General features: G+C 34.1%; 1 long non-coding RNA gene across 1 annotated transcript; it reads right to left on the minus strand.

Moving 5' to 3' along the window:
- Positions 1 to 6,442: 6,442 nt before the first annotated feature.
- LOC148761213 (uncharacterized) lies at positions 6,443 to 7,720 on the minus strand. The gene is made up of 3 exons (XR_016028032.1): positions 7,655 to 7,720; positions 7,372 to 7,484; positions 6,443 to 6,865 (listed from the first exon to the last, which is right to left on the minus strand). It is a non-coding gene; the product is annotated as an uncharacterized LOC148761213 (long non-coding RNA).
- Positions 7,721 to 16,396: the final 8,676 nt, after the last annotated feature.

The raw sequence follows: 16,396 nt of genomic DNA on the forward strand, positions 1-16,396 counted from the left end.
CCTACTGTAGTGATTATTAATATATAATCTACCATATAATAAAACTCAATAACATGATATGGAAATTTTGTAATTCGCAGTTTTTCAAGGTAACTAAACAATTCGCATTTCAATACAATTGCCAACTAGCCAATCATGCTCGATATATCATAAGCCAGTTAATTTAAACAATCAAATTGCCACAATTAACAGTCTCCATATACTCTATTTTTCAAAATCATTATTAATTCCAAGACAATTTATAAATTAATTTCATTGAAACTCATTTATTCATAAAACATGAAAATTTACCTTTTTAAATTCCTTTTTCCATAGAATTCATGAAAGCATCTAAAAACCACCCTAGATAATTAAAATGACAGTAAGTTTACTCACAATGTCTAGAATGCAGACTTTTGAAGCACTCTGTTTACTGGTCCTCGGATGCAATTTTCTTGCCTTTATCGGAGGACTCACCACCTTGACACAGTACAAAATCGAGAATTTCACCAAGTTGGTACTAAATCAAAATTAAACTAATTTCGACTACCAATGCATGATATGGAATGCAAAAATGCACTGGTAACTATCTAAACTCAGTATTGGCCTAATTCGTCTTATCACCCGATTAAATTCCTAACGCGTCCGTTTAAACTCCAATTTAATTCTTTTCAGTTTCTATACCTCAATTGCACCCAAATTAACTTAATGTCCCTTAGTGTGGTGCAAATTATCAGTCTCAATAGTAAATTACGAAAATACCCCTAGTGGGTAAAAATTCGTATTTTTACTCCGAAAATTCCCATTATTTTTCTAGGCTCATAATTCATTATTCCTTAACCAATTCTCCTAGAATAAAATCAAACTCATCCTCACTCACTACATGGTAAATTCAGCCATTAATGGTTGGGGGAGAAAATAAATTCTTTTCTTATTGTTTTGTTTCTAAATATGCTAAACTAACTAAAAACACTAACATAAATTAAAATCAAATAAATCCAACAACTTTCTCTCTCCTAACCCATTTTTTCAGAATTGAATTCATCATGAAAACATGTAATTTAATCATGGAAAATAAAGAGAAATGCTTGGGAATAAGAAAACTCAAGCTTAATAGAAAAAATCTCAACTTTTTCACTTAATTTCCTTGAAAATTCACACTTTTTCTTTAATTTTCTCTCTCTAGGGTTTTGCTTTTGTTTTCTTTCTCTTCTTGCTGGTTTGGCCGGCCATGGGGTGGAAGATGAGCTGATTTTTGTGCCTTTTAAAAAGGAAAATAATAAATTAATAAAGGCATGACACGCGGCATCATGTCGTTGGTCCGTTTTTAAAATTTTAAAAATTTAAACAATTTATCTCCACCACATGATTAGTCAAGGGTCAAAGATGAAGATAAAGGAAGACCATGTGGTGGAAAAATATCCTGGTGGTGGAAAATTACAATTTTTCCCCTGAGGTGGTAAAATTACCATTTTACCCTTTTACTCCAAATTATACCGAAATTAAAATTTTTCACTTCTAAACCTCAAATCATACTCCAATAAGTCAAATTATACTCCAATAAGTCAAATGGGGTCAAAAAAATCTTTTCTAAAATTCCCATTTTATCCCCAAGTGGGAAATGACCATTTTGCCCCTAATTAGTGAAAATTCTGATTTGACTCCAAATTGATCCTCAAACTCCAAATTACCATTTTAAGTCATCCATGAACTGTGAAACTCTTAATCTCACCTTAAAATTCCTATTTGATCTAGTTCGAGGATTAAATAAACTTTGTTGTACCTCTAGGTACAATACCGACTTTTGTAAATTTTTCGAAACTCTCCTAGCATGCAATCATGCTATCATCACATGTATGTCATGAATAGTATTTTATAAGGTCGGGTTTTACAACGATTAACCACAGGGGAGATAAGAAACTGATACGAAAGCCTTACGAGGTCTCGATATGGTATTCGGGGGATGAATGCCCATCGGGACATCGCGGCGGTTGTCACAGACTCAAGGATGGTTCCGAGTCGTCACAATGTTCGAGACCATTCGTATATGATACAATATGATATAATTCCATTGGAAGATGGACTAAAGTAACAGAAACAGCCCATGGTCATATTAGACCGATAAGTGAAGAGGCTTTGTTCCAAAGCTATCGCTTCGGTAAAGGTACTATGGCAAAACCATTTGGTTGAAGAGGTGACTTAGGAACCAGAAGAAGAAATGAGGACGAAATGTTCATATTTATTCGAGGACTGAATGTATATTTACAAACCCCTTATGTTGTTTTAATTCAAGGATGAATTTATTTTATGTAAAGGAGTTTGTAACATCCCATCTCTCGGGATGCTAATTAAATTGAGATATTTCTTGCCAACTAACATGAATTGTGGCTATTGTCGAGGAGAAAAATCATGTGGAAGTAGAGAAGTCGATCTAGAATTAAAATAATATTATTTTATTGATGATAATGGAATAAAATATTGAAATATCATTCTTTACAGCCCAAAACGAAGAGCAGTGACCAACACATGAGTCTAATAGGCGGAGCCCATGAGACCCGAGGAAGCCTCAAAGGGTAACCTCAAACATTCATAATACACAACTTAATGGTTTACATAACCATCGCATAATCATTCAACACAGAATTCAAATATTCACATATTGCCCCTCGGCATATAATTTAAATAAGACAATTATAATAATAATTCAAGCCATACATTAGCTATCAAGCGGGTTCGTACCATACAACCCTTAACATAAAACATATGGCGACTCAGTGCCTACAACATTATTCTAAGTTTTAAAAACTGATAGCAAAAGCTATCATAACTTGGACTCAACAGAGTGGACCTATCGATAGAAAACCCACTCGATGCCAAAATGTGTTTATCAAAAGACACTAATTGCCACGCAAATTCCATAGCTTCACTTATCTACACATGGTACAACAAAGGGGTGAGTCATCTAATATTCAGTGAGTAGGAAGCTATCATAGCATAATACAACACATATACCTATATACATTTGCATAAGGACATATCTAGTCTTATGACAAATAATATCACAGCTATCATAGCATAATATAACACATATAACTATATACATATGCATTGTAAAGTCTGACCTTATAAAATACTTGTCATGACATGCATGTGATGGATAGCATGTTTGCATGCTAGGAAAGCCCCGAAAATCATTAAAAGCCGATAGTGTACTTAATAGTATAACTAAGTTGAACTAAGCTTCGAACTAGATCAAATAGAGAATTTAAGGTGAAATTGAGAATTTTAAAGTCCCAGAATGACTTAAAATGGTGATTCGGAGTTCGAGGATCGAATTGGAGTCAAATTGGAAATTTCGCTATCTAGGGGTAAAATGGTAATTTTGCCACTCGAGGACAAAATGGGAATTTTTTGAAAGCTTTTGATCATATTTGACTTATTGGAGTATAATTTGAGGTTGAGAAGTGAAAAATTGTAATCCCAGTACTTTTTGGAGCATAGGGGTAAAATGGTAATTTTGTCACCCTAGGTGCAAAATCGTAATTATCCACCACCAGGACACTTGTCTAGCACATGGTCTTCCCTTATCCTCATTTTGACCTTTGACTAATCATGTGGTGGAGAATGGAAGCATAATTATTAAAGTATAAAAAAAATGGACTAATAAGCATGTGACATGTGTCAGTAAGGATATTTTATTATTTTCCATAAAAATCAGCCCATATTTATCCCATTTTCTCCTCATGTGGCCGGCTATAGTAAGAACAAAGAGAGGAAAGGAAAAACATAAAACCTAGGTGGGAAAATTGAAGAAAAAGTGTGGGATTTCAAGGAATCAAGCAATCAAAGGTAAAATTTCTTGATTTTGACTTGTGATCTACCTTTCCCATGCATTTCTCCTTATTTTTCATGATTAAATTTCATGTTTTCATGGTGAATTCATGGCTGACCAAATGGGTATGGAGAGAGAATGAAGTTGGATTGATTTGATTCTAAGTTATGTTAGTGTTTTTAGTTAGTTTAGCATATTTAGAAACAAAATAACAAGAAAAAAAATTCATTTTCTCCCATTACCCATAAGAGGCCGAATTTTCTAGGGAGAATATTGAGGCTGAAATTGATGATATTTCATGATATTTTGGTGATATTTGACGTTTGGTGAGGCTAGAAATTAAATGGGAAATTTTGGTGTGAAAATCTGAATTTTTGCTCAATGTATAAACATGTGTGATTATTGACCGGGATTGATAAATTGAATCTCATTCATAGTCACTGAGGTAATTTAGGTATAATTGGAGTGTAGAAAGTGAAAAGAATCGATTTGGAGTTAAATTGGAGATTTTAGCCGATTAGACCGAGTATAATGTGACTTAGGTCGAATATTACATTTAAGCGATTAATCGGACATTTTGCATTCCATATCATGCATTAGTAGTCTAAATTAGTTTAATTTCAATTTAGTACCAATGTGGTGAATTTCTCAATTTTGTACTGTGTCAAGGTGGGAAGTCCTCCGATAAAGGCAAGGGAATTGTACCCGAAGACCAGTAGTCTGAGTATTTCGAAAATCCCCACTCTAGACATTGTGAGTAACCTTATCATCATTTTAATTATCTAAAGTATGTTTTAACTCGGTTTTGGTGAAATCTTATGAAAATGAATTAAATGGCTAAGTTTAGGTTTTGCAAACAAAAATGTGTTTAAATGAAAGATTTTATAAATTGTCTTGAAACGAAATAATGATTTTAAAAATAGAGTAATTGAATACCACTGATATGTTGGAAATTTATGATTGGAAATTGATGGCTTATGTTATATTGTTATTGTGTTGGCATGACTAGTTAGGCTGTGTTTTATGAATTGTATGAATTGTTTTATTTTACCCTTGCAGGCTGGGTAGTATTATATTAGCCCTGTCATGCTGTTAAAATTTTATTGTATGGTGGGTTTAGCTTACTGCAGTAGGCGAATTCTATGGACCAGCCTATTAGAGGGGCACAAAATCCGGATATATATATGTACCTCGGTCGAAGAGGCGAGTAGGGTATCTCTTAAGGTATGGACAGAGTTCACGTCACGCCGAACCACCTCGTGATGATGAACTCCGCTAACGCCAAGGAATGGCTATGCTTTTCAAACTAAAAATATGTTTACGTGTATACGAACTTTTTAATAGCCTTGGCGGACTCGGTTAGATGCCTCTGCCAAGGGATCCCCGAGAATGATTTTGGCAAGAGTCAAGTTTTTAAGATACTCATAAGCCATGTTGAATATTTAAATGAAATGAATATTTATGTTATGAAATAAATATTGAGATGAAATATTTTAATTGTCTCTTTTTACTCGACTTTAGATATTTTTGATGATGTTTATTTACTCACTGGGATTATAAAATCTCACCACTCTCCTTTCCACCCATTTCAGGTTCAGATTAGGCTGTAGATAGTTGAGGTCATCGAGGACTACCCTTGGATTTGCATTCCTTCAAACTGTAGGTTCACAGTCCTCTTTACTTTTGGTTATTCGATGGCCCACTTGTTATTGTAAATTAAATTAAATACTCTGACTTACTATATTACAGTATGAATTTATTTAACTTTTACGCTACAAAAATTATTTACGTATAACTCTAAAAATATTGTTTTATAAGAACATAGAATATTTTACTTAACATTTCTTTTATTTTCTTATTATATCCAAATAATCAAAATTTCATTTTTAATGAAGATTTTAGACTTTAAAACTCACTTTTGATTATGAATTATATGTTTTGTACTCGTATATTACATTTTAGCTGATTTCGAAATTTTAAAAAAATGACTAAAATACCCCTGTGAGAAGAAAATTATTATTTTATTTGTTTTGAGTTGGAAACAGCTTAAAATCTTCTAGAACATGATTTTCGGCAACGATTACTCACGGGGGAAATGAGATACTGATATTAAGCCCTGCGAGATCTCAGTTGGCATTTCGAGAAATGAGTGTCTATCGAGGTACCGTGGCGGTTGTCACGGGTTCGAGGAGAGTACCGGGTCGTGACATGCATAAAGACATATCTAGTCTAATGACAAATAATATCACAACTATTTATTAAACATCTCCAAAATAAGGGTGCGAGGATCATTCTAATATCCAACATGCAGATTTAAACTATGCCCTGTCGTGATCACATCTCAAATGGCATACTCATATTCGATAGTTAATTAAATCTCTGACTATATAGCATAGCACATTAAATCATAACTTACCTTCTTTAAGGCCATCATCAAGCTAGGCTCTATAGGCACACCCTAATTTCCAAGCACAACCTTAAACTCAATATAAAATCTGCTTACCTTGAAGCTTTTCGTCAAATATCAACCACATTTGGATTTCATGTTAATAACCACAAGTTCCCATATTATATCATGCCATACTAAATGCATATTATCATAATCAACATAATCAATGAGTGGTCCTCCCTTAGATATAGTCAAATCACGTACAATGGCCAATCGACGGAGTCAAATCATGCTCAATGTCAAAGCAATCGGTGGAGAGTCAAATCACAATAATCGGTGGAGAGTCAAATCACACATAACATTAAAGCAACTGACAAAGGATCAAATCACACACATACCAAAGCAACGGACGAAGGGTTTAAATCACACACATGCCAAAACAACGGACAAAGAGATCAAATCATGTTCAGCGTTGAAACAACTAATGGAGAATCAAAATCATCACCCGAAATTCTTCAATGGATGACATCAAAGCACTGCATGCAGGAATCATAGGCAGGATTTGTACCACCGTTCCTACATACCACCATTCTTTCAGATGAATACACAGTCATTGGGGAAAGACGCCACTCGACCTCAAGTTAAATCAACGTCCGACATTCACCCTTCGATCAAAACATATCAAGTCATGGGTCGTCAACACCCTTATAGTCCATAAGATATAATTTGCATCATTTAGTTAGGCTCCCTAGCCTTATATACACAATCGGCTTCACATTCATAACCATAGGTTACACACCCCAAATGTGTATAGTTGCGATGAAACTTCCATTAAATTAGGCATCATTAACTCTCATTTCAAATTATGTATCAACATATCCTCCGTATTTGAACAACCTATTCCCATATTGTAGTATTAGCTACTACCTTAATCAACCATAACAACATTCATAGCCAATAAGGCCATGCATCCACCTAGATGTCTGACAGCTCATACTTCCCAATAACAATCACATACAAGGCACATATTCATATTACATTTTATATCATACAATTTACTAGCCTAGGCAAACTGATCCAGGCATAACACAAGCAATTTGGTACCATGGCAGTGCATTAAACAATGCGTGGTGCATCACATGCACTTAATTCAAATGTAAATCCCACTCACAGTGACAATTGCTCTTGTCGCTCAACTCGATGCTCACTGCTCACAAATGCTTTAACTTCAACTCAACGATTCAACACTTGGAAAATGGGTAGAATTCTTACTCCCATTGTAGTCTAGCATTCAACAATACATAACCATTAGTGTTTATACAATTATTCTCTATCTCCAAGCTAAATCCTAGCTTTTAGAGCATTTCTAGCTTTTCGAAATAACATAAATCTTTAGCAAATTAACATACAAGCTCAAATTCCTCAAATTCTTCAACAATGAGCTTAATCCTTACCTTAGATGTTGATTTGGCTCATTTAAACTTCAAATTCCTAGTAACATTCAAACATCACCATCCACTAAGCTAAAACACAAGATTTCTAATTAATAAATGGTTCAAATTAAAAATCAATCAGTAAAAAGCTTTAAATTTACCTTTAGATTGATTTCCTATCGTCAAAGTGCCTTCTTCCAAGTCTTAAATTCAAGTGGGGGGTGAGAGTTTTAAGAGAAGGGCGAGAGAGTTTGTTTTTGGTTTATTTGGCAAATGGGTGGACTACCCAATGCCTTTTATTTTTTGCAAATTTTCATGCAAGTATCGATACATTTGCAAATGTATTGATACTTTTTTTACGAGTTACCCTTAAATCTATTGATAAATGAGGCAATGTCTCAATAGAAATCACACAAAATGCTCTCTATCCAAAATGTATCGATAGATTGGGAAAATTTATCAATACATTTTTCACATAATTTCCCTTGCTTCAAATCTATCGATACATTTGGACAATGTATCGATAAAAATTACATTCACTATTGTGTTCTTCAAATCTATCAAAACATTAGGCAATGTATCGATAAAAATTTGCTAAAATACCCCTCTTATGTTTTTCCTGCCTATAATGTATCGATACATGAGGGAATGTATCAATACATCTTGTCTATAATATATATTTTCCTACACTTAGGGCTTTTTAACTCAAATTCTAAACTCCCATTTCATTTCTAACTTACATTCCCATCTCAATTCATCATAAATCACTTAATATCAACACATACGCTCATTGTATACTTCAAATTCTCATTCATGCTCTATGTCACATAGTATACCAATCACAACATAGCATAAATTGCTTATATGTCATACTCATATAAGTGCCAAACATATGCACAACATCATTTAAGCTTTCACATACTCATACATTTCATAGTCATTTCTCTATCGACATAGGCATACCCTTTAGCTCATAAACATACACATTAAAGTTCAAATTAGCCCACCAAACGACTTAGCCAATATCATACATAATTCATACTAAAGTAGGGGGTGTTACATCATTGGCTAGTTTTGTAGAAGTAAGTTTGGGCAAAGTAAGGGAGTGAAGATTTTACAAATTGAAGAATTTTAATATGGGAAGGATTTTTGTGAAGGTAATTAAAGTAAAGGAATTGATAGAGGGACGTAATTGAAAAGAAGAAAAATGTTGAGGGGTAAAATTGTAATTAATGAAAAATTAGAGGATCAAATTATAATTAATGAAAAATTTGAAAGACTAAATTGTAAATGATGAAAAGTTTTGAGGGTTAAATGGTAAATAAGAAAAAGTTGAAAGACCTATGGGCTATTAAACTATCCTTAAGTTAATTGTATATTAAATATGTGCATTTGATATAGAAATGCAAAGTGGATAAATGGGTGGTTGGCCATGGAAGTGTAAAATGGGGAGGCAATGTAAACCATGGGCGGTTTGCTCATGGAAAACCTTAGAAACAATGGTAAAATGGGTTAGTGGGAGACATGTGGGTGTCTCACCATTGAAGACCAAAGACCAAAGAAATGCATTGTGAAACCTCGACCTCTATAGACCGATAACTAGAGGTAGACGCGATAACATGGACCAAGGGTAATTTTGTCATTTCTCATGGTGAGCTCCTGGAAGTAGCTTTCTAATGTTATTAAGGTCTAAGTAGGCCTAAAGAATAGATGAATGATGGTAAAATGAATGAAAAAGATAGAAATACTGATAATTTCCATAGTAGGGGCAAAATGGTTATTTTTTATTTTGAGTTTAAATTTTTACTTTTCGTGAACCCGAGTATTTCTAGACTATTATGGACTTTGTCTCAATGTCAAAGAAGTAAAAAGATTGTATAAAGGTAAGAGGAAGACAAAGTGACCTTGTTAAGGGCATTTTGGTAATTTATGTGAGAAATTGGATAAACTGTAGGCATAAATATCTAACTCTCTAGTAGCTTCTTCTCATTTTTCCAGCAGCTCTTCTTCTTCCTTCCATCCTTCTCTCCATTTCATTTTCTTTGCACCTTCCATGGAAGCCTCCCTTGAAACCTTTATAACTTTCCCAAATTAGCTCCATTTCTCATGTTTTTCTACACCTTTTCATAGGGTTTTCATTGTCAAGCCCAGTCCTAAATTATCTACCATGTTACACATGAGACTGATAGAGTGATTGTATATTTGAACAGCCCCGGAAGAATATTTAAAAATCGATATTGTGCTTAGAAGTACAAGTAAGTCGACTATACCTCGAACTAATTCAAATAGGGATTTTAAGATGAAATTAAGAGTTTCACAGCTCAGAGATGACTCAAAATGGTAATTCGGAGTTCAAGGATCAATTTTTAGTCAAACCGAAATTTTCACTATCCATAGGCAAAATGGTCATTTGGCACTTGGGGACAAAATGAAAATTTTTAGAAAAGATTTTTTTTAGCCCCATTTGACTTATTGGAGTATGATTTGGGTATTGGAGTATGATTTGAGGTTTATAAGTGAAAAATTTTAATTTCGGTATAATTTGGAGTAAAGGGGCGAAATGGTAATTTTGCCACCCCAGGTGCAAATTGATAAATTTTCACCCCCGACACTTGTCAAGACCAAGGGATTTTATTCATCATGGAAATGGATAAACATGAGAAATGTGTGCTGGAGAATTAAAGAATTAAAAGTCAAATATTTAAAATTTAAACCAATAAGGAAATGCCATGTGTCATGGTTTTATTATTTTATTGTTTCTTTATAAAATAAGGCATAAAAATCAGCCCATTTCTTTCATATGGCCGGCCAAACCAAGAGCAAAGAAGAACAAAGGGAGAAAAGAAAAACAAAAACCCTAGGTGGAGAAATTCAAGGGAAAATTGGTGAAAATTCAAGGAAACAAGTGACAAAAAGTAAAATTTCTTGATTTTGACTTGTGATCTACCATTCCCATGCATTTCTCCTCATTTTCCATGGTTAAATTACATGTTTTCATGATGAATTCATGGCTGGTTGGAATGGGTATGGAGAGAGAATGATGTTAGATTGATTTGATTCTAAGTTATGTTAGTGTTTTTAGTTAGTTAAGCATGTTTAGAAAAAAAATAACAAGAAAAGAATCCATTTTCCCCATAAACCTTCAATGGCCGAACCCTATGTGAAATGTAAAAGTAATGAATTGATTTTGTGATCAAGTGAATTGGTTGACAAATTGATGAAATGATGATTTATGGTGAGAAAATGGAATGGGAAAATTTTTAGTGATAGTGCACCACAATGGCCGAAATTTTCAAGAAGAATTGTGAGGGTTGTTAGGCTAAATTTTAGATTATTGGAATTGTATTTAGTGAATTGAAATATTATAAATGAAATGGAGCAATTTGGAGCCAAATCGGACACAATTGTCATTTAATCGGGAATAAGCCGAATTAGGTCAGCACCACATTTAAGCGAAAGTCGAATAAGTTGCATATCATATCATGCATATACACCGAGCCTGAATTGATTTTATAATGGTCAAGCATTGATGTGGTGAATTATGTATTGTACATTGTAGATAGGTGGTGAGTAAATTACACTGGTAAAAGTACAAAGATTGTGCTTGGAGACTGGGATTAGGAGTACATCGACTCCTAGAACTGTGAGTAAACTTATTATCGTCTTAATTATCTAGAGTAGTTTTATACAATTGTGTGATTTTATGAAAAATGGGTTCAAATGATAAATTGCTATGTTTTAGGAAAAATTGTGATTTTATAAAATGATTTTATAAATTTTCTGAAAAATTGAATACTGGTTTTGAAAATAGAGTAATTGGAGACTGCCTGCTTGTGTTGTAAATTTATGGTTTTAAATTGAATGGCTTATGACAATATATGAGCATGAATGGCTAAACTGATTTTTTGTGTTAGAATTATTTGTATTGTGTATTCAGCCTTGAGAGACTAGGTTGCGATAAATTGCCATGTCATGCAGAAAAAGATTTTATAAATCAGGTGGTAGATAAAATAATCCATAGTCACTGCAGTGGTGGGGGTTTTCGTGGACTGCCTATGAGAGGGGCACGGTAACCCAATTATATATTTACCTCCGGGGGGAGATGTTGGATGAAGTATCTCCTGAGGTAAAGATTTGAGTGCACTTCACGTGGACCACCTCGTGAGAGTGAAACTCATGCCAATGCCAAGGCATGGCTAAAATTTTGGATGTAAAGACATTTAACAGCCTTGGCGGACTCGGTTGGGATAACCCTCGATCAAGGTATCCCTGATAACTGAGTATGAGAATGATTTTTGGCACGAGCCAAGCTTTTCAGGAAATCATAAGCCTATTTGTTTATTTGGTTGAAATGAGTTGAAAGGTAATGAAATTACAATATGATGACTTATTTTAATTCGTCTCCATTTACTCGCCTTTAGATAGTTTAGATGGTGTTTGTTTACTCACTGGGATTTTATAATCTCACCACCCTCAATTCCCCACATTTCAGGCTCGGGATAGCCGGTAGATAGCCGATTATGTCAAGGATTCAGTTAGCCTTGCATCGACAAAATTGTAGGTTCACAGACTCGCACCTTATTGGTTAGTTTGGGGCCCAAGTGTCACTGTAAAAGTAATTTTATGCTTTGGTTATTTGCTTTATAGTATATATGAATATAATTAACTTTTACGCTATAAGAATTATTTACCGATAGCTTTATAAAAAATTATTTTATAAAAAAATAGTTTATTTTATTAAATATTTTTATTATATTCAAATGGTCAAATTTTCACTTCAAATGAACATTTTAGATACTTAATTTGTTTTTAAATCACTAAATATATATTTTCTGCTTACCTACTACATTTTTAGCAAGTTTTGAGATTTTCGACAAAAAATGACGAAAATGCCCTTATGAGCTAGAAAATAATATGTTATGTTCTGATTTGGAAATGACTCGTAATCCTTCAAATTACGATATTTGATAACTATTGCTCACCGAGGAAGTACGAAAACCGAAACGAGAGCCTTGCGAGGTTTCGATCGGCATTCGGGGTGAATAATGTCTGTGAAGGCTTCGCAACGGTTGTCACGGGCTCGATGGGAGTTTCAGGTCGTGACATTCATGCTCTTCCACTTCTACACCTCAAGAACCCTCAAAAGCCTTTCCTTAATACTTTTTCTCACTAGTTGGAAGTTCTAGAGAGAGAAAAAGAGATTTTTCACAATAATTTGAAAGCTTTTGAAAAGGAATTCAACTACAAAGAAACCCTCAGGTGAGTAATGAGATAAGGTTTATTTCTAATTTGTTGATCAAGGTCAATAACTTGATTTGTGGGCTGTTTTATTATGGAGAGTTGTTTATTTATTTCTAGTGTAACTAGAGTAATACAAATAAATGGCGAGTCAAATAGCAATTGGAAACTAGTTAGGAAAAACTAGTAGAGCTTGATTTAGGAAATAGCTTTTAGAATTACATTTATGTAAATTTAGTTGGTTATGATATTATTGTGTGTGATAGGTTCCAACCAGGCCCTACACCTTCACTTGGAGCATTAGTTGAAGTTGGAGTCGATCCAAAAGCATTAACAAAAACAAGTGAGTGAACTTGCATTAAAATGTTTTGGGTAAATGTATATATGTTTGAATGAATCACTTGAAATATTTTAATTGATTTTTCTTCAAAATGCACATGGGAACAAGCCCTTGATGAAATGTTTTTTTTTTTTTTTGTGTTGTGTTGTGAAATGTGACTATGATGAATCCATGTACTCCTTTATTATGTTGATATAAACATATATGTGTTGTGCATTGAGCGGTGATATTGTGTAATAAATATAGCCGTGCATGTGAGCGATGTGGGGGAACACATGCCGATGATGATGAGTGCGGGAGTGTGGATGATGATATCGCCTATGCGCGATGTAAGGGTTTCACAAAATGGTATTAGCTATGCACAAGATGACTTCGGCTATGTGCGATGTGGGAGTGCACATGAGCTGGGTGAGGCGGTGGTGGTGTATATGCATATATATATATATATATATATATATATATATATATATATATATATATATATATATATATATGTTTACTATATAGAGAGGTTTGGAATTAATATGTGATTGCATTGACTGTTGAAACTTGATTATTGTCAAATGTGTTTAAAGTTGATTTTCGTTGCAACAGGATTGGATTTATATAGTAGTGAAAATTTCCCCTAACTTCATCTGGCCAGATTCTCGCTGCAGCGAAAATGAATCTCGCTACAACGAGAAAGTCTCGAGTGGTTCGAGATTTTGATCCGAATTTCGCTACAACGAGAATGCCTTTCCGCTGCAGCGAGAAACCCTCTGTTTTGCTTGTCTTACGTAGATAATTGCTGAAATTTTTCATTCTTTTCAACTTCATAGGTTATCATGGATTTTCAATGCTAAAGAATTAAATAATCAAGGGTTGAATTAAGAGGCTTTACAAGAAATTAAACTAAATTGCATTGTTTGTAACTAAAGTGCATCATGTTTTCAAAATCTCTTCGTATCGTTTGCTTGTTCCTTCTTATGTTCACTCACTGAGTTTATACTCACTGTTTTTAACTTCATGTTTTCATATCAGGAGGCAGTTCGAACCTAGGTGAGGTGTCCACGTAGATTCGTCTCCTTGGTAGGTATCTCGACATTCAATAGTTGTACCTTCGCCAAGGTCACTCTACTGGAAGTCGAGTGTCTTTTTGTTGTGTATAGATAAACGCGATGTAAATTACTAAGATATATATATATTTTTTGATTGGTAATGCTACTATGAGTTGGCAATGGTTAACATTATTTTGGGTTAATATAAATGCAAGTATTTGATTACTGTAGCAAATTATTAAAGTACTTGTAGGTTGGAATTATGAAATGTGACTTTAAGAACATTTGATAGAATGATGAACAAGTTATATAAATGGGCTTGCTTGGGCTTAGTGGGCTATGCCCATTGGGTCCATGCGCCAGTCATGGCCCGAAAATTGGGCTGTGACATGCATGCATGGGAAAATGCATGTAAAGAGGACTACACGGCCATGCATTTGTCTAAATCAAAGAAATGAATAAATCAAGTGGGACCTTCCACTAAGTGATGATTCTACATGCATGAAATATGGGTGACCGACCATGTGGCTTAAAAGGGCTACAAGAAAGAAATAAAATCATGATTTTAGTGAAAAAGAGCACACAAATTTATAAGGAAAAGGAATATTAAGGATGCGAGATATAGCTAGTGGTAGACAATAAGTAAAATAAAAGTTTGTGCATGTAAGGCTATTGGTGGCAATAGGTGGCCGATCACACAATTACAAAAAACTTCACTAGAGTTTATGAATGGAAAAGATAAAATGAAATCTACATGGCCAATAAACATTAGATAATTGGCCACATGGAAAGATAGTGGAGATTTAGTGAGAATGAGTGAAGAGAAAAGAAAAAAATGTGTAACAAGGGAAGGAACAAACCTTGAAGAATCTACCTACTTAAAACACAAACCATTTGGCCTCCTCTATTCATAATACAACCCAAGAGCTTCCAACTAACAACCTCCTAAGTTTTCAAGTATTTTTGCATCCAAGGAGACTTCAAAACCTCATTCACACATCAATTAAGCTTATCATCATCTCCAATACTTAAGTGAACCCAATATCCCTAAAAAATCCTTTCAAATGTAATGTATGTGAAAGGCGAAAGACATTGAAGCAACCCTTGGTTTTTTTGAAACTCGAGGCTGATAACTCATTCTTGAGAAGATTTAAGCTACCCAAATGGAAGCTTGATGCTGGAAATCAATGTTAGGGTAAGGGATTCTCCATTTAAGTTTCAAATTTTAAGTTCAAAGGATTTATACTGTTTAAATTGCTATGACAAATTTAACACCCGGTTTGAGAAAGTGTTAAAGGTAAGCTTTCCCCACATTTACCATTTATCAACACCTACTCATGGGACTCCCCAAATTATCAAATATCAAGTCGGGGCTTCCATCCCCCTAATACTTACTTGTGACTCCCCACGAAGTAGTGATTTTAACGAGGTTAATTACAAATGGGCTATGAGTAGTGGTATGACTAGTTCGAATCCAAGAGAGAGTGGTCAATTGGTCTTTTTTTTAGTAATGTTTATATAGGACCATATGATTAATCACCAGAACTTTGTTTAGAATGTGGCGAAATGTGTTTCAAATGGGTGGATTCTTCAAGGTTTGTTGCCCCCCCTTATTACACATTTTATTTCTTTTCTCTTCATCTATCCTGACCAAATCTCCATTATCCTTCCATGCGGTCAGTTATCTAATGATCATTGGCCATGTAGATTTCATTTTATCTTTTCCATTCACATATGCTAGTGAAGTCTTTTGTAATGGTGTGGCTAGTGTTGTTGAATTTTCAAATAACTCTATATCATAAAGTTATCAGCCAGCCACTTATTGTCACCAATAGCCTTATATGCACAAACTTTTACTTTTCTTATTGTCTCCCATTAGCTATATTTCACATGCTTAATATTCTTTTTCTTCATGAATTTATGTGCTGGTTTTCACTTAAACCATGGTTTTATTTCTTTCTTGTAGCCTTTTTAAGCCATATGGCCTGTTTCATTTATATGGAATCTTTACTTAGTGGTGAGTTCTACTTGATTGATTCATTTCTTCGACTTAGACAAATGCATGGCCATATAGTCTTCTTTACATGCTTTTTCCCATACATGTGTTTCTTTGGTCTTTGGTCTTCACATGGTGGGAGACCCATAGGT

Source organism: Theobroma cacao, chromosome 8, assembly GCF_053813885.1.
Source record: "Theobroma cacao isolate CCN51 chromosome 8, ASM5381388v1, whole genome shotgun sequence".
NCBI lineage: Eukaryota > Viridiplantae > Streptophyta > Magnoliopsida > Malvales > Malvaceae > Theobroma > Theobroma cacao.